Raw genomic sequence first — 23542 nt, 5'->3', positions numbered from 1 at the left:
ATAGAATAATGCTTAGCGAAGGTCCCATGAGAGGACCAAGTCGCCGTTCTGCAAATGTTCTTCAGAGATACGCCTCTGTGGAACACTGTAGATGTGGCCATGGCTCTAGTGGAATGAGCGTGTGGTTGGAACGGAAGGGGTAACCCTCTCGTTGCGTACGATTGCACTATGCATGAGGTTACGAGATTGGAAATTCTTTGGGAAGATAGACGTTGACCCTTTGACCTGTGTGCCAGGGAGACGAATAAATGGTCCGTACGCCTGAACGATTTAGTGCAATCTATGTAGAATACTAAGGCCCTGCGGATGTCCAAGGAATGTAGGGCTGCGTCTCGTGGCAAGGCATGGGGCTTCAGGAAAAAGGTTGGCAAGATGACTGGTTCATTAACGTGGAAATTGGAGACAATCTTGGGTAGGAATCTCGGATGTAATCTCAAGACTACTCCATCGCTATGGAAAATCGTATATGGTGGGATGGCCATCATGGCGGAAAGCTCGCTAACCCTGCGTGCAAATGAGTTCCTGGATGGCTTGAAACCTTTGAAAAGGTAGGAACGCTCTGCTGGCAAGTGAGTCCAGACGGGCCCCAATGAACTCGATGTCCTGAGTGGGATGCAAGACGGACTTCTGCTCGTTGAGGAGACTTGCATCGAAAGACTTGCATCGTGAGGTGAACCATGTGGGAGACCTCATGTGCTGAGGTGCCTTTGAGCAGGCAGCCGTCCAGGTAAGGGAAGATGAGCACCCCTTGGCATCAGAGAAAGGCCATGACCACGGATAAGACCTTTGAGAACACCCTGGGGGCTGAGGATAGCCCGAAGGGGAGGACCTTGTATTGAAAATGGCTCTCCGCCACGATGAAGCGCAAGAACCTTCTGTGAGCAGGGTGGATAGAGATGTGGAAATAGGCATCCTGGGGTTGAGGGCGGCAAACCAGTCCTGTGGATTTAAAATCGGGATTATGGCAGCTAGTGTTGTCATTTTGAATCGTTGTTTCCTGAGATATTTGTTCAGACGACGGAGGTCTAGGATAGGGCGCCAGCCTCCGGACCTTTTCTGGGTGAGGAAATAGTGAGAGTAAAATCCCCTGTTCCTGAAGTCCTTCAGAACTGGCTCTATGGCACCCAGAGAGAGAAGGCGGTCGACCTCTAGTCTGAGGAGAGTTTCATGAGAGGGGTCCCTGAAGAGGGACGGGATGGGAGGGGTGGTTGGTGGGATGGCTATGATAGGGATAGGATAGCCGAACTGAACAATCTCGAGGACCCATTTGTCCGTGGTGATTTTTGCCCATTGATGTAGAAAGGGTCTTAGATGGTGGTAGAATAGCTGGGTTGAACGATTCACGGTGTTGCCTGTGGCTTTCTGCCCGCCCTCAACCAACACATCAAATCTGTTGCTTGCTGTTGGAAGGCATGTTCGTTCTGCCGGTCGCGTTTTGGCGTCGTTGAGGCCTCTGGCGAGAACGCTGGTTGTCAAAAGGCCTCTGTTGTTGGTGCTGTTGTTGCCACTGGTGTCTAGTGTACGGGTAACCATATCTGCGCTGATAGGGTGAGTACCGGCGTCTCTTTAAGGGGGGGCATATACATCCCCAAAGTTGGCAGGGTTGTCCGAGAGTCTTTAGAGGAGTGCAGGATTGCGTCCGTGGACTCTGCAAAGAGCTTATACTTGTCGAAAGGTAAGTCCTCAACTTTTGTCTGTAGTTCCTTTGGAACTCCTGCCGCTTGAAGGAAAGAAGCTCTACACATAACAATAGCCATAGCGGCGGAACGAGCAGCAGTATCAGCCATGTCCATGGACATCTGGAGGGACGTTCTCGCTGATGTGTAGCCCTCTTGGATGACTGATCTCAGGATCAATCTTTTTGAATCGGGGAGGTGATCCATGAGGGGAGTGAGGCATGAGAATGTGTCGAAGGTATGATTGGAGAGATGCACCGAGTAATTGGCGATTCTGAGGAGTAAAGTCGCTGAGGTGTATACCTTCCTGCCCAGGACGTCGAGCCTCTTTACATCTTTATCAGAGCCCTGGTGTTTGAGGTGAGGGGCTCTAGATCTCTGTTGAGCTGCGTCGACTACCAAAGAGTTAGCCTGTGGATGGGCAAAGAGGAATTCCATGCCCTTTGGGGGCACGAAATATTTCTTGTCGGCTCTTTTGTTGGTGGGAAGGGCCGACGCTGGAGCATGCCACACCTCGTCAGCGAGTTCCAGGATGCCTTCGTCGAGAGGGATGGCGAGGCGTGAACGATGTCGGGTTTGGAGATTCCTGAAGAGCTTATGCTCCTTATCTTTGAGCTCTTGTAGTGGAATCTCCTGTGTAATAGCTACCCACTTAAATAATTCCTGGAATTGACGGAGGTCGTCTGGATGAGAGCTGTCGTCGGGGTTCAGTGCATCCTCCGGAGAAGATGAAACCGGAATGGAAGACCCCAAGGTATGGTGCACAAAGGGAGTATGTTCCGGCTCTGAAGTAAGGCAAGCCGGGGTTGGAGAGCACCTGCGTGCAGCGTAGTCCGAGACGGATCGTGGTCGGTAAGAATAGTGGCTATGGGAATGCCGCAAGTCGCGGTCGTCACGATGGTAGGCGCCATGGCACGGCGAACAGTCACCGTGGAAGCTAGAGCGGCTGCCATACAGATAATGGTACGGGGAGCAGGGTGAGCAGGAGCAGAGGTGTGATGCCCTAGACGAGGCAGGAGAGGCAGAGAGATGCCTGTACTGGTGCCTGCGATGGGGAGATGCAGCAGCCAGAAACGGGGAGGGCAGTCTACGATTCGACACTTTCCAAAAAGGACTCAACAAACATTTGAACTCTCTCACCCATTACCAAGATAGTTTCCCCAATTATCACCTCTAATACCATTAACTCACAAACATCCCACTCTCCCTACCTCTAATATCATCAATTCACAGACACTTACCTTCCTTCCTTCCCCCCCCCCCCCGCATCCCCCTCCTGTTCTGCAATGTGATTTGTCCTTTTCATATTTGTTCATTTTTTTAAATTGTATCCTTTGGTATATATGGTTGTGACTACTTTCTTCCAGTGTTTGATCTGAAGAAGTGGGTCTTGCCCACGAAAGCTCATCATCTAATAAACCATCTTGTTAGTCTTTAAAGTGCTACATTGTCCTGCATTTTACGAGGAGACCGGCACTGATGAGGAGACCAGCGTGGGGATCGGGGTGCCGGCAGAGGAGAGGACCGTGCCGAGGAGAAGAAGCGGGAGCGGGAGCAGCTGCGGTGGCATGGAGAATGGGGAGCAGCAGGGCTCTGGGGTAGCTGAGTTGCGGCATGCGCTGAAGCGCTAGCCGCTGAGTTGGTTGGCTCCTGGTGCGCTGGGGCAGGAGCGATCGGCAGCGCGCCTGCCACGGAACGGGTCGGCGCCGTGCAGTCCGGCACCGCACGGTGACTTGGGGTCGGTGCTGGGGCCGGTGTCGGAGCCGGTGCTGTGGTCGGGTCCGAGGTCACTCTTGGCGCCGTCTCAACGCTCGGCGCCGGAGGAGGAGGAAGCGGCTGCGCTGATACAGGCTGGGGAGCCGGCGTCTTTGAAGACTTCCGTGGCCGCTTAGGCTTTGAAGCCGCCGAGGCAGGGGGACGTGGCTTTACAATGCCAGACATCCCAGGTGTCTCTGCCTGGTTCTCCCTGCCATTAAAGGCAGCTGGCAGGGACCTTGCTGGGGACAGGCTCATTCTCTTCTGGAGTCCCGCAGTAGGGGAGGAAGCCCGGCGCTTATGAGGCTGCTGATTAGAGTCAGCCTGCTGCAGTTGTTCAAAGAGGAACATACGGAGGTGCCTCTCCCTATCCTTCCTGGCTCTAGAGGTGAGCCTTAAGCAGTGGGTACACTTTTGGGGGATGTGAGACTCCCCCAGGCAGTGAATACACTCTGCATAGCCGTCCGAGACTGGCATTGCCTCCCAGCACGAGCCGCATTTTTTAAAGCCGGTCCCTGACATTCGCCAGCAGTCCGCTGCTTTTTATCTTTTGTTTTCTTGAACAGTAGGTGGTTGTTAAGGCTGATAGCCTGGTAATGGCTCTGGCCAGCTATCTTTTGTTCTTGTTATCTTAACAGTCTGTCTTTTTTTTTTTTTTTTTTTTTTTTTTAAAGGTGAACGGAGCTATATACGGAGAAGCTGACAGGAGAACAGCTGAGAGGCGGGAGGTAAGCGGTCTCTGCTTTCACTCCCGATAGTTCTTTCTTTGTCCTTCCTCTCTTGAAAGAAACTTTTTTTTTTTTACTTTAGGGGGAAAGAGGGGGGAGAGGGAGGAAAAGGAAGTTTTATATACAAAGGCGCGAGGAGCGCGGTTACAAGCGTCTGCAGCCTGAGGCGGTTCCAAGGAAGTGGCGGAGGGGCCGGACCGCGCGACAGAAAGAGCGCGAAAGCTGCGAGCCCGCGGCACATGCGTGGTCCGGCCAGACACTGCTAACGACAAGTCTCCGTCTGCGGCGCCGGGGCAAGCCCAGCACCCATAGTGGAGCACCCGCTAGGACATCCCCGAAGAAGAATTTTAGGTTCTCAGAATTGTTTCCAACCTACAAGTTTACCCAAATCATACTTCAGTTTGCAATCACTGCTCAATATCAAATTCCTTTCTTATAAACAATAGTCAAGCTAGTCAACCCAAGTTTCCACAGCTGCACACCAACTAATAGCACTTAAAATTTACAGTAACTTGAATTTCTTGTTCAACACTATTTATACAGAAACTATACCAAGTAAATGTGCACCTTTTTCCACAACGGGAAACATTTTTCTTCAGCACATTTCATAACATCCTAAATTACTGTACTATACCATTATGGATAATAAAATAAATGCAATTAACAGTGGGAGAAAATTTATGAAGTATATGCAGGGGAGAAAATGTTTTCAACTGAGATTTAAAATGAGAGGGAGAGTAAAACAGGTTCCCAGTATATTTTGGGCATTTAGTCTGCAGGAAAAGTTTGTATATAATCAGCAGACTGCATAAAGGGGAAAAGAGGTAATACTAGATAGACAAAGAAGAAAGCAGATGGGGGAAAGTACTGCAGGACAGGCTGGAGTAAATGTACTGTGGGTTTATAAGGCAATTCAGAATAGGATCCTGAAGAATGATCTTCAGTGGGCATTTCTGGATGCCCTGTACTCTGTACACTAGTATGAACAGAATGGTCTTGGGTAGGATAGAGAAAAAAGCAATTAGGAAGGCTAAAGATTACTTTAAAATTTCAGGAGGGACAGACAAAGTAGCATTTAACACAGAGGTGGGCAATAATTTTGTAATAGGGGGCCACTTCGCAAATTTCTGAAGTGGCCCAGGGAAGGGGTGAAGCCTCAGGCGGGACAGGGAAAGGAGACTTCTCGTGCTTCCCCACCCACAGACCCTGATTGGCCTGGGAGTGGGGGCGTGCATAAATTCTTTGCCCTCTCCTCCTCCCACCACATAGTGACCACAGAGAATCAACAGCTGTTTTAAAACAACTGGTGGTTCCCTTCTAAGTGCCACAGTGGGAGGAGAGCTAGCGTGCTTCCTCTACCCAAGGCCAATAAGGGCCTAGGGGTGGGGGAGCACACGAAGTCTCTCACCCCGTACCCCGCCAGGGCATGCAGGGGCTAGAGATAAATGCAGGCTGTTTTAAACTAGTGGGCATTTCTCTCTTGCCGCATCCTTTGGTGGGGGGGAGGGAAGGAAGAAGAGAGGAGACTTTGAGCACTCCACCTTCCCCCCTCCCCCCGTCTCAACTGGCCTGGGAGCGGGGGAGTAGCAGGGCAGCTGCAGGCTTGATCTGGCCCTCGGAGGTCCTTTTGCCCATCCTGGATCTAACGTGCAAAGTAGTAGAAATGATGACAAGCCAAGGAAATGCCACAGTTAAACAGCGACAAATGCATGCATCTGACGAAGTGGGTCTTTGCCCATGAAAGCTTATGCTCCAATACATCTGTTAGGCTATAAGGTGCTACAGGACTCCTTGTTGCTTTTTCAGATCCAGACTAACACGGCTACTCCTCTGATACTTGACAGTTAAACAGGTTCAACTCAGAAAAAGATTAAATAAATTATTCTATTCAAGACCTCATACTGCTCCCATCCATATAATACCAATCACACTGTAAAATGTACTTCTGGAATTTGCTTAACTATCAGTCATGTGTTTTCTCTCCTTCCTTCCCCACTTCCCATGGAAAATATTGGGTGGAGGTTTTATTTTTATTTCATTCTGAGGTGTGCCATACACTTTTATTACTGATCATAATGTCAAAAAGTGCATCCCGGTAACATGTCTAGGATAACGCACTAATCCAACAGGAAGGAAAAGCTGGAAACAGTAGCGTTGTAAGAGACCTACCCTACAGGGTTGTCGTGTGGAGATATATTTGCAATTCAATATGGCTTCAAATTAGCCCAGTGTAATACTGAGCTAAACAGACAAGGGCAAAACATCACAAAAGGGAGGGAGACAAGTGTAGTAGACAGGTGCACTTAATCTTACAAATTAATTTAAAAATCAATGGCAAAGCTCCCATTGACTTTCATAGGCCGGGATCAGGGTTTACTTAACTGGTGCAACCAAATCAGATGAGTTAAACCCTGGGCAACCCATTATCAGAAAGACAGACAGGCTGAAAGAAAAGGTATGAGAAAGCTTAACTGAAGTATTATGAATCAAAATTAAATTATGCGTTGAGTATAAGTTTATGACACAAACTGTCCAATGCGCAACACTGTTCGATTAAAAAGCACAAATACAAACTAATAATAACTCTCCACATTAACGTCTTCCAGTTACAGTATTTATATTGATCTCCATTAAGTATAAGATTTTCAGAGAAAAGTGTGATTTTCCAGTTAGCTATATTGCTGCTTGTGGATAAATCCAGTGTCCCAAAGTTACAGAGGATCAAAGGAAGACAGTTTTGCCCAGACAATTGTGGAAGTCTACAGTGTGATGGCAGATAGAACAAAAGAACATTAAAAAAAGAAACTTACAAGTGGAATAAGTTTCTCATTCTGAAACACTTTTTTCCAATATCACTTAAGCTGATATTACTACTATTCACTGTTTAGTTTTATTTTTTTTTTACTCAATGACACAGAGGTACCTTGCCAATTTTGCACATACAAAAGTGGTCTTTCAAATCTCCATCGTGTGAAAGTAGTACATCTAGTATTGAGATTACCGAAAGTCATGTATGTCCTTGTAAAATTACCACACACACACACACACAACACTACTATCTCAGTGTATCCAATTTATACAGAGATTCTTCCAAGAATAAACTACTAGCAACCGCAAATATTTTACAAGCAGAAAGCATATCATTCATAAACTTCACAGTTCTACATTAGGCTTATTTCTTCATGTATCATTTGTAAAGCCACAATTAGAACAAAAACTAAATCTTTTAAATCTAGGTCAGACATATGACCCTTGCTATATATGTATTACATTTAAAAAAGTCACATGGCAAAAGCCTACATTCTAGTCCATTTCCCTTTACATGGATAAAGAGTAAACTAAGATTGTTTGAACCTATTTAGTTTCTCTTCTCTCAACTTCATTCTGTGCTATTTACATAGAATTGATTAGTGTTACCCACTGTCCCTTTGCAGTCTCCAGTGGTTTCCCACATGTGAAAGATTACTTGTGCTGATCCTACAGACCCACCACAAGGAGGAAGAAAGAGTAATGGGTATAGAAAATAAAAGAAGTTAAAAGTTACAACTAATTCTGGACAAATTCAATGTATTTTTAAGGAGTAGAAATTAAATGCTTCAGGGTTTTTTCCTTCCTTTGTATGTTAGTCTTTTTATTCTTGATTTTACAAACAAACAATGACTATGCTGTCCCAAAAAAAGTTGGGAGAGGGAAGAACAGACAGGGTGGTCTAGTGCATTTTTAACATTCTTCTTACTGGCTGTTTCTAAAAAGGGACAGCATGTTTTTCATCTGTTGAGACTTTCACCTAGGATAGACCACAGGATGAATTCCTGGGAGGATTCTGCTGGGGAGCAGAAATCTGCAAGAATGCTTACCTGCTTTCCCAGGTTGTCAAGCATCCATGTGAATATCAGAACAGGGACTTTAGTACCCGTTACATCTATAATCGTTAAAAACAGATGGCCTTTGGTACACACTGGAAGACTTAATTCCTTCTTAAATTATAGGACTGTATAAGAAACTGGGTCCTTCTACCTCTCTGTTCTGGACAGCATGGACTTCCAGTGGTGTTTGCTCTCGGTGGTGGAATTCAGGCTCGGAGAAAGAGGATGAAACCCCTTCTTGCCTTTATGATACAGAGCTCTTTTCTCCAGCAGATTGTGAATGAAAACAGGCAAGATACATATCTCATTCTGCTACCCACTAATAATAGGAATCCTCAAACTGTGCATACTTTAAGTTCAGAGCACTTAGTAGCCTGTTCAACAATACTCCCACTTGACGGATGAATGCGGAAGTTACTCACCTTGGTGCAGTAACGACAGTTCTTCTAAATGTGTGTGTCCCCGTTCGCGCTCTTTTGATCTCTCGGGTGGTCTGGCTCCCGCCAGTTCCTCAAGCCTGCCCCGGTATCTGGAAGATATTAAGGAAAGAATCCGAGATTGGGAGGAGGGCGAGTAGTGGAGCACCAATGGGGGGGGGGGGGACATCTCGAAGAACCATCGTCACTGCACCCAGGTGATTAACTTCCTCCTCCTCTTCTTCAAGTGGTGTCCCTGTGAGTACTCCACTGTAGAGGAATGTGTAGCAGTATAAGCAGTAGGTGGACCTTGTATTTATGGTTTGACAGTAATCAATAGGACCACAGAGGCCACAATAGTGTATTTTGCTTGAGCCTGCAAGATTGCATAGTGCTTTATAAAAGTGTCACTAGTAGACCATGTAGCCACTCTGCAGATGTCCTTGAGAGAAAGCCTGTGGACACAAGCTGCAGAAGTAGCCACTGCTCTTGTTGAGTGTGCTTTAGGTGTTTGAGGTAGTAGTTTATTCCTTAAAATATAACAGTGTGTAATACAGGAGACTTAGTCTGGAGATGCGTTGTGATGATAGTGAATATCCCTTATTGCGGTCTGCTGTAGAAATGAGCAAACGATCCAACTTGTGGAAATATCCAGTCTTATCTATATAGGATGCAAGAGGTCTATGCACATCCAAAAAATGAGATATTGCATCCTTCGTCGTTGAATGTGGCTTATGGTAGGATAAAGGGAGTACGATGGGTTCTCGTTTATGTAAAAGTCAGAACAAATCTTAGGAATGAAGGAAGGATGTGGACGTAGTATACATTACCTCTATTAAAAATAGCGTGGAACCACCATCAAAGCTGAAAACTCACTGACACGCAGAACTGATTGCCAGACAAAAAAGTACCTTTAGCATCATCATAGACAGCGTACAAGTAGCCAGAGGTTCAAAAGGTGTACGGGTAAGAATGTCCAGAACCATTTCTAAGTTTCATAATGGCGGTGGTAGCCTGCATGGCGAGTACAGGTTGGAAAGACCCTTTATAAATCTCTTCGTGATGGGGTGAGCAAAAACTGACCACCCCTCAACTGGTCGGTGAAAGGCAGTGATCACTGATAGATGTACCTTTAAAGAGGAGAGGGTTAATCCATCATTCCTGAAGGACAGTATGTAGTCCAAAACTGTATTTAATAGTGCTGTGCTGGGGTCTAAATGCTTGTTAGAGCACCAAGAGAGGAACCTACACCACTTTTGAAGGTAAGTGCTTAGGGTAGATTGTTTTCTGCTGTGCAAAAGTACCTGTTTTACTTGGTCAGAGCACTGTAGTTCTTCCTGGTGGATCCAACAATGAACCTTGCTGTTAGGCGGAGTAAGATTCCTCTGTTCAGAGTTAGAAGATCAGGGTGAACCGGAAGGTGGTAGGGAGGCTGAGGAGACATCAGATACAGACAAGGGAACCCAAAGTGGTGCTATGAGAATTGTCGCTCTGTCTCTGGTGATCTCCTCTAACACCTTAGGAATAAGTGGGATGGGAGAAACGCGTATAAGAGGGACCCTTTCAACTGAGAAAAGACCCTGGTCCGACGCTTGCTCAGAAGCAGTAACCGAGACACTTCTGTTTATGTAGAACGCAAATAGGTCGATTTCAGGTGGACCCCATCATTGGAAGATGCATCAGAGGACCCAAGGGTACAGCTCCCATTCATGGTCCAGGGCAAAGTGTCTGCTGAGGTTGTCTGCTCTTATATTGTTTATGCCTGGTAAGTATGAAGCTACAAGGGTGGCTGTGTTTCATATGCACCAGTTACATAATCGGATTGCCTCTGTGCAGAAAGCATGAGAAGGGGCACCTCCCTAATATTTTGGGTATGTCTACACTACAGAGTTAGTTCGAACTAACTTAGTTCGAATTAGTTAATTCGAACTAAGCTAATTCGAACTAACGCGTCTAGAACTAAAAACTAGTTCGAATTAGCGTTTTGCTAATTCGAACTAGCATGTCCACATTAAGTGGACCCTGAACAGGGCTTAAGGATGGCCGGAAGCAGTGCCGGCAGGGCATCAGAGGAGGACTTAGAGCGTGGAGATGCTCTCTCAGGCTAGCCGAGGGCTGTGCTTAAAGGGACCCGACCCCCACCCCGGACAGACAGTTCTCAGGGGTGCCCCGCTTGAAAACCAGTCCTGGCTTGGAGTGCCCGGAGTGCCCACACTGGGCACATCACACCACTCGGCCATCAGCCCGGCTGCACTTGCCGCAGGCTGCCATCTGGGGAGAGGGAGCAATTGGGGGGCTGCAGGAGAGCTTCCACCCCCAGAAGCCCGCAGAGCCAGCCCAGTCCTCCCCATCGGGGGCTCGTACCCCATTCCTCCCTCACCTCCTTCCACTTACCCTTCCCTAGCCCCTTTTCTTGATGTACAAAATAAAGGACAATTGTGTTCAAAAATGGAATCTGTCTTTATTGAACAAAACTGGGGGAGACTGGGAAAAGGAGGTGGGAGAGGGGAAGAGAGAGGCTGGGAAAGGGGAGGGCAACTACAATGATCAGGGGTTGGGAACAGGTCCCAGATGAAGAGAGGCTAAAGAGACTGGGACTTCTCAGCTTAGAAAAGAGGAGACGGAGGGGAGACAGGATAGAGGTCTCTAAAAGCAGGAGTTGGGTGGAGAGGGTGCATACAGAAAAGTTCTTCATTAGTTCCCATAAAGAAGGACTAGAGGACACCAAAGGAAAGGAATGGGTAGCAGGCTTCAAACTAGTAACAGAAAGTTGTTCTTCACAAAGCAAAGAGTCAACCTGTGGAACTCCTTGCTGCAGGAGGCTGTGAAGGCTAGAACTAGAACAGAGTTGAAAGGGAAGTGAGATCAAGTCATGGAGGTTGGGTCCATGGAGTGGTATTAGCCATGGGGTAGGAGTGGTGTCCCTGCCCAAGGTTTGTGGAAAGCTGGAGAGGGATGGCACGAGACAAATGGCTTGGTCACTGTCTTCGGTCCATCCCCTCCAGGGTCCCTAGGGTTGGCCGCTGTCGGCAGACAGGCTACTGGGCTGGATGGACCTTTGGTCTGACCCAGGACGGCCATTGTAAGCTCAAGGCTCAGGGTCGGGGGTCTCAGTGGACCCCCTTGATTTTCATGCACACCTGCTCCTGGGTGGCCAGGCTGGCAGCTCTCCTGCCCTAGACGGCCACTTTCCTGTGCCTAGTGCGGAAATCGTGGACGAGGTCCACGATGTCCACACTAGCCCAGGAGTGTGCCCGCCTCTTGCGGGCCCAGGCAAGCTCCCGGGAGCCACCAGCTAACGTCCGTTAGTTCGAACTAACTTTGTAGTGTAGACATACCCTTACATAGTACATCGTTGATATGTTGTTGGTCAATATTCTGACGTGTTTTTTCCTTGAATGTGTGTAACAAAATGCATTGAACACAGCTCTGAGTTCAAATAAATTGATATGTAAAGTAGTCTTCTGTGGTCCATCGTGCTTGTATTGACATGGCACTCATGTGGGCTCACCCTCAGATAAGGGACGAGTCGGTAGGTCTCAATGAAACAGTCCACCTGCTAGAAGATTGCAGAGATTGGTCCACCATGCAAGAGACTTTAAGACATGAGGTGGAGGGGAGACCAGTCTGTGCACTTGTCTTCAACACTGGCTTGCCACAGTATATGCCCATTACAAGAGACATCAAAGATGTAAACGAGCGTGGTTGACCACCTAGGTTGTAGCAGCTATGTGACCCATAAATTGGAGACATGTGAGCATGGGAAATGTAGGGCCGAGAGTAACAGCAGTAACCAGTTCTTGGATTGCTTGGAATCATTACATAGGGAGGTATGCTCTTGCAGATACAGAATCTAGCTTGGCACCTATGAATTCTAGAGTTCATGTAGGTTGTAGTATTTTAATTCGAAAGAGCAGAGCACTTACTTAGAACTACGTAAACCTCATTCTACGAGGTGTAATGCCTAGTTCGAATTAAGGGCTGTGTAACCTCAAACTAGCTGGAGGCTAGCCCTTCCCAGGTTGCCCTGGTGGCCACTCTGAGCCAAACCAGGGAAACTCTTCTGCCCCACACCCGGCCCCAGAGCCCTTAAAGGGACATGGTCTGGCTACAGTGCTTGTGCCAGTTGCAAGCCTGCTAGCATCCAGCCAGCAGACCCTGCGCCTGGCACGGCATGAGCCAGCCACCCGCTGCCACCCAGCCCTCTGCCTCTTCCCAGGACCAGGCTGGCGACTCCCAGGAGTCTGCCCGGGGCCGCAAAAGGCGGGCGCCCGCCTGGTCTAGTGCGGAGATCGTGGACCTCATCAAGGTTTGGGGGGAGGACTCCAACGTCCACGATCTCCGCACTAGGCGCAGGAACATAGCTGTCTACAGCCACATGGCTGCCAGCCTGGCCACCAGAGGCCACATGCGGACCCGGGAGCAGGTCCGCTGCAAGATCAAGGACCTGCAGCAGGCCTAATCCAGGCCTCCCAGCCAGGGGCCGACCCGGATATATGCCCTCATTACGAGGCCCTGGACCACATCCTGGGGGCTCACACAGTCCATGCCCCCCAGGTGGTGATCGACCCCAGGACAGAGGGACCCGTCCCTGACACAGAGGAGGAGGATGCAGCTAGCCAGCAGCCTGCAAGGAGCCTGCCCAGGACCCAGGACCCCCGAGGCACCCCACAGAGCACATCGGCTATGTTGTCCAAGGCCGGGGAGGGCTCCACATGTGAGTGCCATCATGCTCCCCTTATGCGTATGGAGGATGGTAGGGGGAGAGGGAGCCCAGGGACCATGCGCCTGGGCCTTGCCCACCATGGAGCAGCAGCTGAGTGTCATGCAGGGGCCCTGGCTCGTTCACCACACGCCGACCTCGCCCTGCAGAGGGGCGCTGGGTTTCACCCACTGTGTCCCCAGGGAGAACTGACCACTGCTCTTGTTTCACCATAGCCGCAGCATCTGGGACTACAGGGCGCACCACCCCGCCTGCAACAGCCACCTGCACCCGGGCCAGCAGGAGCACCAGGAACCTGGAGGACTACCAGTGACCGCACCTCCAGCTACTGGAGCACCAGCTCCGCACCCAGGACCACTGGGTCCGGGAGGATCTGCGGCTGAGGCAGCGGAGCTTGGGAGGCGCTGGAGGAGCAGAGCTGTGCCCTCAGAGGTCACCTCCAGGTTCCTGCCTCCTCCTGGTCCAGCCTCCTCCTGGTCCAGCCCCTGCAGCTGCCCCAGCTCTCGCTCCTCCTCCCACCCCTGCTCTCCCTCCCGCTTCCTCCGCACACCCTGTCCCACCCTCCACACCCACTCCTCCTCCCAATGCTCTCGCAATACTGGGAGACGGGAGAGCCAGCAGGACCCCCAACCCTGAGCTTTCCCTTCCCCCCCTTCCTCCTCCTTCCAGCTCCCTTCTCCCAGGTTTCCCCCTCCACTCTCCCACCTTCGTTCCTCCCTGCCCCCCCTCCCCCGTTATGAGAGGGTTTTTTTTGCAAAACAGGTGTTTTTATTTTACATTAGGAAGGGGGGTTAGGGAGGGGAAAGGGGAAAGAGGTGAGGGTGGAAGAAGGACCCAGTAGGGCATTCAGGGAGAGTTCAGTCCTCATCCACCTGGAAGCTCTCCCGCAGGGCTTCCCGGATCTGGACGGCCTCCCGGCCAGCCATGCGCTCAGCCTCAGCGACCCAGGCTAGCAGGAAAGCCTTCCCCTTCCGCTCACATAAGTTGTGCAGCACACAACATGCTGCCACCACGGGAGGGATATTGTATTCGGCGAGGTCGAGGTGGGTGAGGAGACACCTAAAGCGTGCTTTCATTCGGCCGAAGATCCCCTCGACCACAATGCGGGCCCTGGTGAGCCTCGCGATGAAGGCCTGCCAGGAGGGGTTGAGATGTCCCGTGTAGGGCTTCATGAGCCACAGCTGTAGGGGATAAGTCACATCCCCCACCAGGCAGATAGGCATGTCCACGTCCCCGACCCTGATGTGGCGGTCAGGGAAGAATGTTCCAACCTGCAGCCTCTGGCACACGGAGGAGTTGCGGAACACCCTAGCGTTGTGTGCCTTGCTGGACCAGCCCACATTAATGTCCGTGAACTGGCCCTGGTGGTCAGACACGGCCTGCAGGAGGATGGAGAAGTACCCCTTGCGGTTGATGTACTTGGAGGCCTGGTGTTCCGGGGCACAGATGGGGATGTGCGTCCCGTCAATGGCCCCCCCCACAGTTGAGGAAGCCGAGGGCGCCGAACCCCTGGATGACCGCATCCGGGTGGGCGAGGCGGACCACCCTGTGGAGCAGCACCAGGTTGATGGTGTTGACCACCTGCAGAGAGACACAGCAAACCGCAAATCACCGGGGCACCCGGGTGGCTGGGAGTGTTCATCCTGAATTTCTGGGTCCACTGTTGGTCTCCCCAGTGCTCTAGGACGATGCAGTCCTACCAGTCACTGCTGGTGTCCTGACGCCAGATGCGGCGGGGCACACTGGCGTCCGGGTGCTGCTGCACCTCCTCCACAGCCCCCAGGGAAGCCAAGGGGAGAGGCTGGGGGCTGACATGCACCAGATGGTGCCAAGCAGCCTCCAGCCATTGCTGGAAGGCTTGCAGCAGCAAGTCCAAAAACTGGAGCAGCATGCCCAGGGCGAGCTCTGGCTCCATGGTGCCAACTGCAGCGGCGTCCCCAATGGGAACCACCGACACAGACAGGCAGAGAGGAAAACGCTTTGGTGTCCCACAGCAAGGTAGGCAAGCAAGCAGAAAAGCTGAGAACCATCTGTCCAGAGGGGTCCCTTTAAGCACGAGCCTCAGATAGCCTCAGACAGAAGCCACACACAGCAACTACTGACCTGATGCCCTGCCGGAACCGGTTTCAGCTGCCCTTAAATGCAACCCAGCGTCCAATCAGTATGGACATGCTATTTCGAATTAGCTTATTTCGAATTAACTAATTTGAAATAAGTTAGTTCGAATTAGCGCTGTAGTGTAGACATACCCGAAGTCGGGTGACTGACAGCAAGGATAGATGTATTCAGAGCAATGATAGTGATGACGAGTTAAATCATGCCGAGAATAATACCTGTAGTATGTTGGACTATGTTGTCTGTAGTAAATTCGCATCGGTGAAACATGCCGAAATGACATACAGCTCCTGTAGTACATCTGATGATATTCGTGTTGATGTCTTGAAGAAGGAGGAGGGAGAGTGAGGTAGGTATCTTGTATAAAGAGACAGTGAAAAAGGGTACCAAGACACATGGTGCCTAGCTCTTTCACGTGGGATCCAATTCCTGTCATCCATTGTTAGTCAATAAGAATATGAGGCAGAAGATGGTGCTGGTAAGAGCGTTAGCAGTTCTGGGCTCATAGATCTCGCTGAGGTGGATTTGTGGGGTGCTTTCTTTGGCACATATGGTGCCGAAGATGCCCCTGCCGTTGTAGGTGCCACACTGGTTGGTGCCACACTGGTTTGGCAGGTGTGTGGCCAGTGCCAAGGTCGTTGGTATGTTTGCTGACTGTTCCAACGCAGAAGGTGCAGATGATGTTGGTACCGTTGTAACTGATGCCATCGCCGGCAATGCCAACTGGAGGACTTTTACAACCGTTGATGGCACCATTGTAGAAGTGGCACGATTTCGGTTCCGAAATCAACTTATGTTTGAGTCCCACTGAGCCTGACGTACCAGGCTTATCACGGACACTCACTTGCACTGAAGGTAAAGACCGAGCTGGTGAAGCTCTTTTTCAAGCTGGAGCCGACTGTGGCGAAACGGCCTTTCTTTTCTCCGCCCTAGGAGACCATGGAGTGGAAACTGCAGGAGAATGCTGTCTTTACGTGCCCTGTCTACTTGGCACAGTGGACACATTTCTGAGGCACATGAGCCTCACCGAGGCACTTGATACACTCAGCATGACCGTCCAAAGCTCAGCATGACCGTCCAAAGCTGGCATGGCGTCACGGCATGTGGCACACTTTTTAAAACCGAGAACACCTGGCATGGCTAATTGTACGATGGACTAAAGCTAATGAACCTTTTTTTTTTTAAGCTAATAAAAACTAACTATAATAACTAGAGCTATAAGAACTGTAACTCTAACTACAAAGACTAAACAACTATCTATTCTAATCCTGACAGAATTTGTCTGAGGAGAGAAGGCTCGCTCCATCTACGATCATGAGTGGTGAAGAAGGAACTGGTGGGAGCTGGACTGTGGGAGAGATTAAAAGAGCACGAACAGCACGAGGTACATGCTGCACATGCGTAGCCCGGCTGACCACTGCTCAAGAAAACTGCAATCTGCGGTGCTAGGACGGTCAACACCTACAGTGGAGCACCCACGGGGAACACTACTCAAAGAAGAACTAAAGCCTCAGAGCACATCCAACGGTGTCTGCACAGACCAAATGCACCAAACACACTTCTTTACCCAAGGCAAAAAGGCTAGAAGCGGTTTTAACACTTACCAGCTCACTACTTGCTAACTAATGCTAGAAAAATTATGGGTAAAAGGGGGCATCAAGATTATGGACTTTAAGTTACAGCTTGCAATCACCCCAGAAGCAATGCAGCAAGGAGATAACCCAATACTGCAGGCTAATAGAGACATTATGCAGTAGAATGAGTGTCCTTAAGTAGCACGTTAAACAGGAGTACATGTATCCCATGAGGCATACCGGGGAGGTCGACAAATGCCTTTGATGTCGACCACGGAGTGTCCAGACTACAGCGCTGAGCCGACAAACAGCTGATCGGCTCAGCGCGGCAGCCATTTAAATTTAAATGAAGCGGTGATTATTTAAATCGCCACTTCATTTTCCTATGCCGGGTAGCCTAATCTACATGCCTCTGTCGCCAGAGGCATGTAGTCTAGACATACCCTTAGTTCCATTCTTAAAACATAAGAACGGGCATATTGGGTCAGACCAAAGATTCGTCTACCCCAGTAGACGAATGCCCCAGAGGGAGCAAATGCCAGATGGAGCTCAGAGGGAGCAAACAGAACATGTAATCATCAAGTGATCCCTCATCCTGTCACCCATATCCAGTCTCCGTCAGAGGCTGGGGACACCATTCCTACCCATCCTGACTAATAAGTATTGATGGACCTATCTATCCTCCATGAATTTATCTAGCTCTTTTTTGAATCCTGTTAAAGTTCTGGTCTTCACAACATCCTCTGGCAAGGAGTGCCACAGGTTGACTGAGCGCTGTGTGAAGAAAAGCTTCCTTTCGTTTATTTGGTGACCCCTGGTTCTTGTGTTATGGGAACAAGTAAATAACTTCTTACTCACTTTCTCCATACGGGTGATGATTTTTTAGACCTCTATCACATCCCTCCCTCAGTCTCCTTTTTTCTAAGTTGAAAAGTCCCAGGTTTTTTCCATTTCTCTTCACATGGCATCCATTCCAAACCCCTAAACATTTTTGTTGCCCCTTTCTGATGCCAATATATCTTTGAGATGAGTTGACCACATCTGTACACAGTATTCAAGATGTGGGCACACTGTGGATTTATATAGAGGCAATAAGATATTCTCTGTCTTATTAAAAAAGGGATAGAGAATGATTCTTCCTATCGTTTGCTTTTTTCTCTGCTGCTTCACATTGAGTGGATATTTTCAGAGAACTATCCACAATTACTCCAAAGTCTCTCTCGAGTGGTTATAGCTAAATTAGTCCCCATCATATTGAATCTAAGGACCCATAGAAACCAAGTATAAACTAGAAAACATTTACCACCTTTCTTCCGAAGGCCTTTCCTCCCTAGCTCTTTTACCTCTTTTTGCTGATGACTTTTGCCTCTGTACTTGGGTTCACACAGGCCCTAATTTTTGATGCAACACAGATATGTGGGGTGGAAAGGAACATACTGGCTCATTTTAAGACAGATTCTTTGCTGCTTGTTTCAAACCATCATCAGCCACCACTATCAAAGAATCCTTATTAGAAACTTACCCTGATTTTGTTAGTTACTCTTTGAACTAGACATACAATATAAATAATTATTTTCAAGGCCTTTTTTTCCCCATTTTCTAGTCATGGCCTCTCTTTACAGCATACAATTCCTTAGCCAAACTAAAATCCGAAATTAAAGAATTGGGGTTAGTTTATCGTAAATCAGCACCAATTCCCCACTTGTTAGGTTTTCAAACAAATATATCTGTACTTTCTTCCAAACTACTTCATACTGGGTGGTGCTCCCAGTAAATATCCACAAAGCTATCTCACTATCCACTTTCAGATTCCTCCTCACAATTTTACTTTGTAGAATGTCTGGCTTTAAAAAAAGCCACACTTCACAAATACTGTGATTTACAGAGACCAAAGCCTATTTTGCTAATTCATGCTAATTCACTATTCAGTTGTACTCCCCCACCTGTCTACATACATCTCGTCTTAGACTGTAAACTTCTTAAGGCAGGGACTGTCTTGGTCTGTTTGTACAGTGCATAGCAAAATGGGGTTCTGTCCATAACTAGGGCTCTTAGGCACTGTGGTGGTAACAATCAAGCTGTTTACTCTTTGAATCTCTTCTCACATTTAATGTTTATGCTGTGACCAGAGTTTTTTTTTTTTTTATTCTTCCATGTACTATTGTTGTTAAAACTACACATTTGATTTAACTAGTCACCAAACCAAGATTAATATTTAGGTAGAACTATACACTTTTCTGTCTAAGGAACAGGTCAGATATGGTGTTTATACATGTTATATTTATAAGGTGATTAAAAATAACTAATCCAGAATAGCACACATCTTGGCAGACGATAGCCATTTCCTAAACAAGCTCAACATGTACTAATGCATTCTCTGGCCCAATAGACAATAATGACGCACAGAAAATTAAATCTGAAGTGAACTTTTACACTCTGTCATCTGTACAATCTCTTCTCACCATGTAACTGGTTTAATGGTATGTGGTCTCATACTTGGGACCAATTTCAAATGGGCATATTGCCCAACCTACATTGCAGAGTAACAACTTAAAAGAATACATCTTGCCAGCAATGCACAAAAAAAAAGTTATTCCAACACATTTACAGTCTAAATAATAAATCCATCTTATTCTGATTGACAATGACCACCATCTGCTTTGAAATCATTAACCTTGAGTTACTCTTTACACAACTGTGGACCCTAGCAGCGATAAACTCAGCTGCTTGAGCAACATTCCCTCCCCCCCCCACCACCACCACATTTTTAATTTGAGCCAGTGTTATTATGTGCCACATACGGTTCCATAAAGCCAAAGAGGGCTTTGTTTGGTCTGCAGTGTTTTCAGGATTTGCATGACACAGATTTGTGTCTCCATTTTAATCAGAACAAAGCTGTGTATTTGACTTCCTTCTTCTACAGCAAGATGAGAACCTGTAAAAAAGATGGGCAACTGCAGCTCAAACCAAGCACGTAGTAATATTAGTATGTTTGAAAAGAAAAAACCTCTTCTGAAGAGGGACTTCGCTTGCCTTTAGTCAATTCAGGTTCACAGCTTTTGGGGCTCATTAGATCCTGAGCTGCCTGGAGATATTCAGGCAGCAGCAGTTACCATCTGCACTTACAAGGAGCTTATAATCTTTCTTTTTGAATGTGGTGAATTTACAATAGTCCATGCCTTTATCTCCCTGTAGACTGAACTTATATCATGCTTTGCATTTGGGGTCTCATACACAAACACATCTGACAGATAGTTCAGCTGGTGCAAAATGTATCTGCTTCCTATAGATCATACTGTTTTTTTGTCCTGTATTCTTATGCTATTTTCTAATGAGTTTTCAGCATAATTCAAGGTGTTGGTTTTGATCTAAATGATAGAATTCATCTAAAAAATTAATACAAAAATGTCTTTTTGACTTGTATGGAAATTTTTGCTAGAAAAAAATTTAACATTTTACCAATTGCAATAGTGATAAAATTACTCCCCTCTATCACACATCCAACAAAATACACGTTTGATTTCCCCTTCCCTCCCAATTTTCCCCCCCACTATCTCTATTGAATAGCCAGCATCCTTGCTACCTTACAGGAAAGAATGTGATAGGTGACAAGATTTTTTTCAGTGAGAAGTCCTTAACTCTGGAATTTGTCTCCTGGCAGAACCCAAATTTAGAGAATGCCATAAGGCCTTTTTTCCTCCCAATCATTATTTGCGTAGTGTGAGCTAAGGGAGTTTTCTTTATCTTCTGCATTATAATTTTTATGTTTTTATAATGGTGACAAGGATAAAAATACTAAGGATCAGAGTTAAACACACCCAGAACAACTCATGAGTACATATTTAATATCTTAGTCTAAATTTTAAAAATGTGAACATAAGAATAGCCATACTGGGTCAGACCAATGGTCCATCTAGCCCAGTATCTTGTCTGCTGACAGGATCCAATATCAGTTGCCCCCAGAGAGAGGGAACACAATAGGTAATCTTCATGTGATCCCTCTCCTGTCATCCATAATCAGACAAACGGAGACTAGGCACACCATTCCTACCCACCCTGGCTAATAGCCATTGATGGACTTTACCTCCATGAATCTAACTAGCTCTTTTTTGAACCCTGTTAAAGTCCTAGCCTTCACCGCATCCTCTGGCAAGGAGTTCCAGAGCTTCACTCAGCACAGTCAATAAAATCTTCCTTTTGTATATTTTACACCTGCTGCCTATTAATTTCATTTGGTAATCCCTAGTTCTTATATTGTGGGAACAAGTAAATAACTTTTCCTTGTTCACTTGTTCCATATCAGTTATGATTTTATAGACCTCTATCATATCTCCCCCTTAGTGCATGTCTTTCTTCAAGAACTTTTCATAAACAGTAAGAGCTAGGACCACCAAATTTAGAATGCAGCTGCTTCTTATCGTAACTTAAAGCAAGGTCAGGGTTTGGTACGGTCAAGGAAAATGAGATGCACATGGAAATAGATTGTTTTGTATCCAAACAACAGGGAGGGTTTTAAGGATGTTAATGAGTAACTGGTAAACTTCACCCTTACCCAGGAGCAGCCTGGGGCCGGCTGCGGCAGCTGGCGCCCCAGGCGGAAAGCGTGATCAGCGCCCCCACCTGCACAGCCGTCAATGGCCGCGACATCATCATCGGGCGCCCGGTGACATCATCATTGGGTGCCCCGGGCCGGCAGCACCCTAGGCAACTGCCTAGTCTGCCTAGGCTCATGGACCGCCCCTGCCCTTACCAAGTAATGCTTACTGGATAATAGTTAACCAGTTCCACAGGAGCAGGCCACTCTCCACAGCATGCTGAGGGCGGAAGGCTGCTCTAGCCTCACAGGCAGCCCCAGCCTCAGTACGGGGAGTGGGGGCCAGCCCTTCAGAGCTGGGAATAGAACCCACGCAGGATGCAGACTGCTCCAGCTGGAGGGGTCCCCCACCTAGAATCACACTTAACATTTAACTGGTTAACCAACTAAGTCAACCTAACATTTAAATTAGTTAACTGATTAATCAGGATTTTACATCCCTAGTACACCTTCCCCAAACCCCAGGCCAGGCCCCAGGGAGAAGCTGGCAGTCTGGGTGCACAGCTCTGCCACTGTGCCCTGGACCAGGTCCCAGGGAGAAGCCAGCGGGAGGCTGCGGAGCTTCCCCGCCCCACCCCCCCTAGGCTAGCCCCAGGGAGAAGCCAGCAGTCAGTGTGCCCGGGCCCCTCCTGCTCAGGGGCAGCCCCATGGAAAAACCAGCAGTTAGGGTGCACGCCCTCCCCCTCACCTCATGTGAAGCCAGTAGTTGGGCTGCACAGCTCCCTCCCGCCTCAGGCCAGCCTCAGGGAAAAGCCAGCAGTTGGGGTGAGCGGCTTCCTCCCACACCAGGAAGAAGCCAGCAATCAGGCTGTGAAGGCCCCTCCTGCTCAAGAGCATCCCCATGAAGAAGCTAGCAGTTGGGGTGCACAGCCCCTTCTTTCCCCAAATCAGCCTCAGGGAGAAGCTGATAGCCACTCTAATGCCCTCTCCTGAGTTCCCCTCCTCCCAACACTCTGCCCTGACTGCTACACCTCCACTAACAATCCATTCATATTTCCTAAACAATAAACATCCCTCAAACAGAAATACATAATTAACTCAGACACCCTGTTTACTATCTGTGCTTGTAGAGTGTTGATAATATGCTTGGTACTATACAGAGCAAAAAGTGGCCTTTTAGGCATCTCTCTGAACGCTTTCTTTTAAATCAATAGTTTGTAATGTTCAGCTGTCTGCTGGATTCCTTCTTTTGTATTCTGTTACCAAACAATATCCCCCATTTTGAAAAAAAAAAAATCAGAAGTATTGACAATCTGCACTTTCACTTTGACTGGTCAATTCACATGAATAAAAACTATTAGAGGAAGTCACAAAAACTGAACTCAACTAAGCTATTGTTGACTTCCTCTCAAAGTCTTGTTTGCTTTTTGCATTATTCAGACAGCTGCTACTAATTAAAAAAAAATCTTTAGTAGCATCAATTACAATTCACCTTCCCTTCTTTTCCTAAAGCACTGGTTCTCAAACTTTTTGGCCTGTGACCCACATAGGCTCAATGCAAACCTTTCTGTGAACCACCAGTTGCTGATGGAAATCTGCTGTTAATTACATAATTACCCCCAAACCATTTTGCTAGTGCTGCAGCTAGAGAGAACAGCTTATTTAACCAGTAAGAAAGGAAATATTAAATTATTAAACAGATTAAGCACTTCAACTTTCTCATGCTAGTTTATCAAACTTCATTTTAAATAAAGTAAAATATTAATCTATGTCCAAAACAAAAGGTGTCAATGTTTTATTTATGGCAGAGGTGGGGAACCTTTTTTGGATCAGGGGACACTGACCCATAGGGGAAAAAAATTATCAGGAACCACACAAGTGAGAATCAAAACAAAAAACACACACCTACAAAACCCCCTCTGTGATGTGGCCCCCTACTGAAAGACCTCACTCCTCTGGCGCACTAGCCCCACCTAGGGTGAGGAGGAGGGACAGCGAGGACTGAGGTTTAGGGCTTCCCGATGGTCCAGATTTACTCTTCTGGGGTTCCAAGTTTAGTAGGGAAAAATGAGGGGTTCGGTGTGCAGGATAGGGATGGGGTACAGAATCTGGGCAGGAGATGGGGTGCAGGGGCAAGATCTGAGTGGAAGGTAGG

At 47.8% G+C, this 23542-nt stretch overlaps 1 protein-coding gene across 11 annotated transcripts in view; it reads right to left on the bottom strand.

Moving 5' to 3' along the window:
- SLC4A7 (solute carrier family 4 member 7) overlaps positions 1 to 23542 on the bottom strand; it is a 194608-nt gene that overhangs the window by 117318 nt on the left and 53748 nt on the right. The window contains exon 2 of one of the 11 annotated variants that reach the window (XM_075921995.1): positions 8448 to 8554. The exons of the other annotated variants lie outside the window; for them this stretch is intronic. The gene's annotated coding sequence lies outside the window, so the exon portion shown is untranslated. The remainder of the gene's footprint in view (positions 1 to 8447; positions 8555 to 23542) is intronic. 11 annotated transcript variants of the gene reach the window in all.

The sequence above is a fragment of the Pelodiscus sinensis genome, chromosome 2 (assembly GCF_049634645.1).
Source record: "Pelodiscus sinensis isolate JC-2024 chromosome 2, ASM4963464v1, whole genome shotgun sequence".
Classification (NCBI taxonomy): domain Eukaryota; kingdom Metazoa; phylum Chordata; order Testudines; family Trionychidae; genus Pelodiscus; species Pelodiscus sinensis.
The sequence above is the reverse complement of the archived record's forward strand: the minus strand, read 5'-3'. Positions and strand labels throughout refer to the sequence as shown.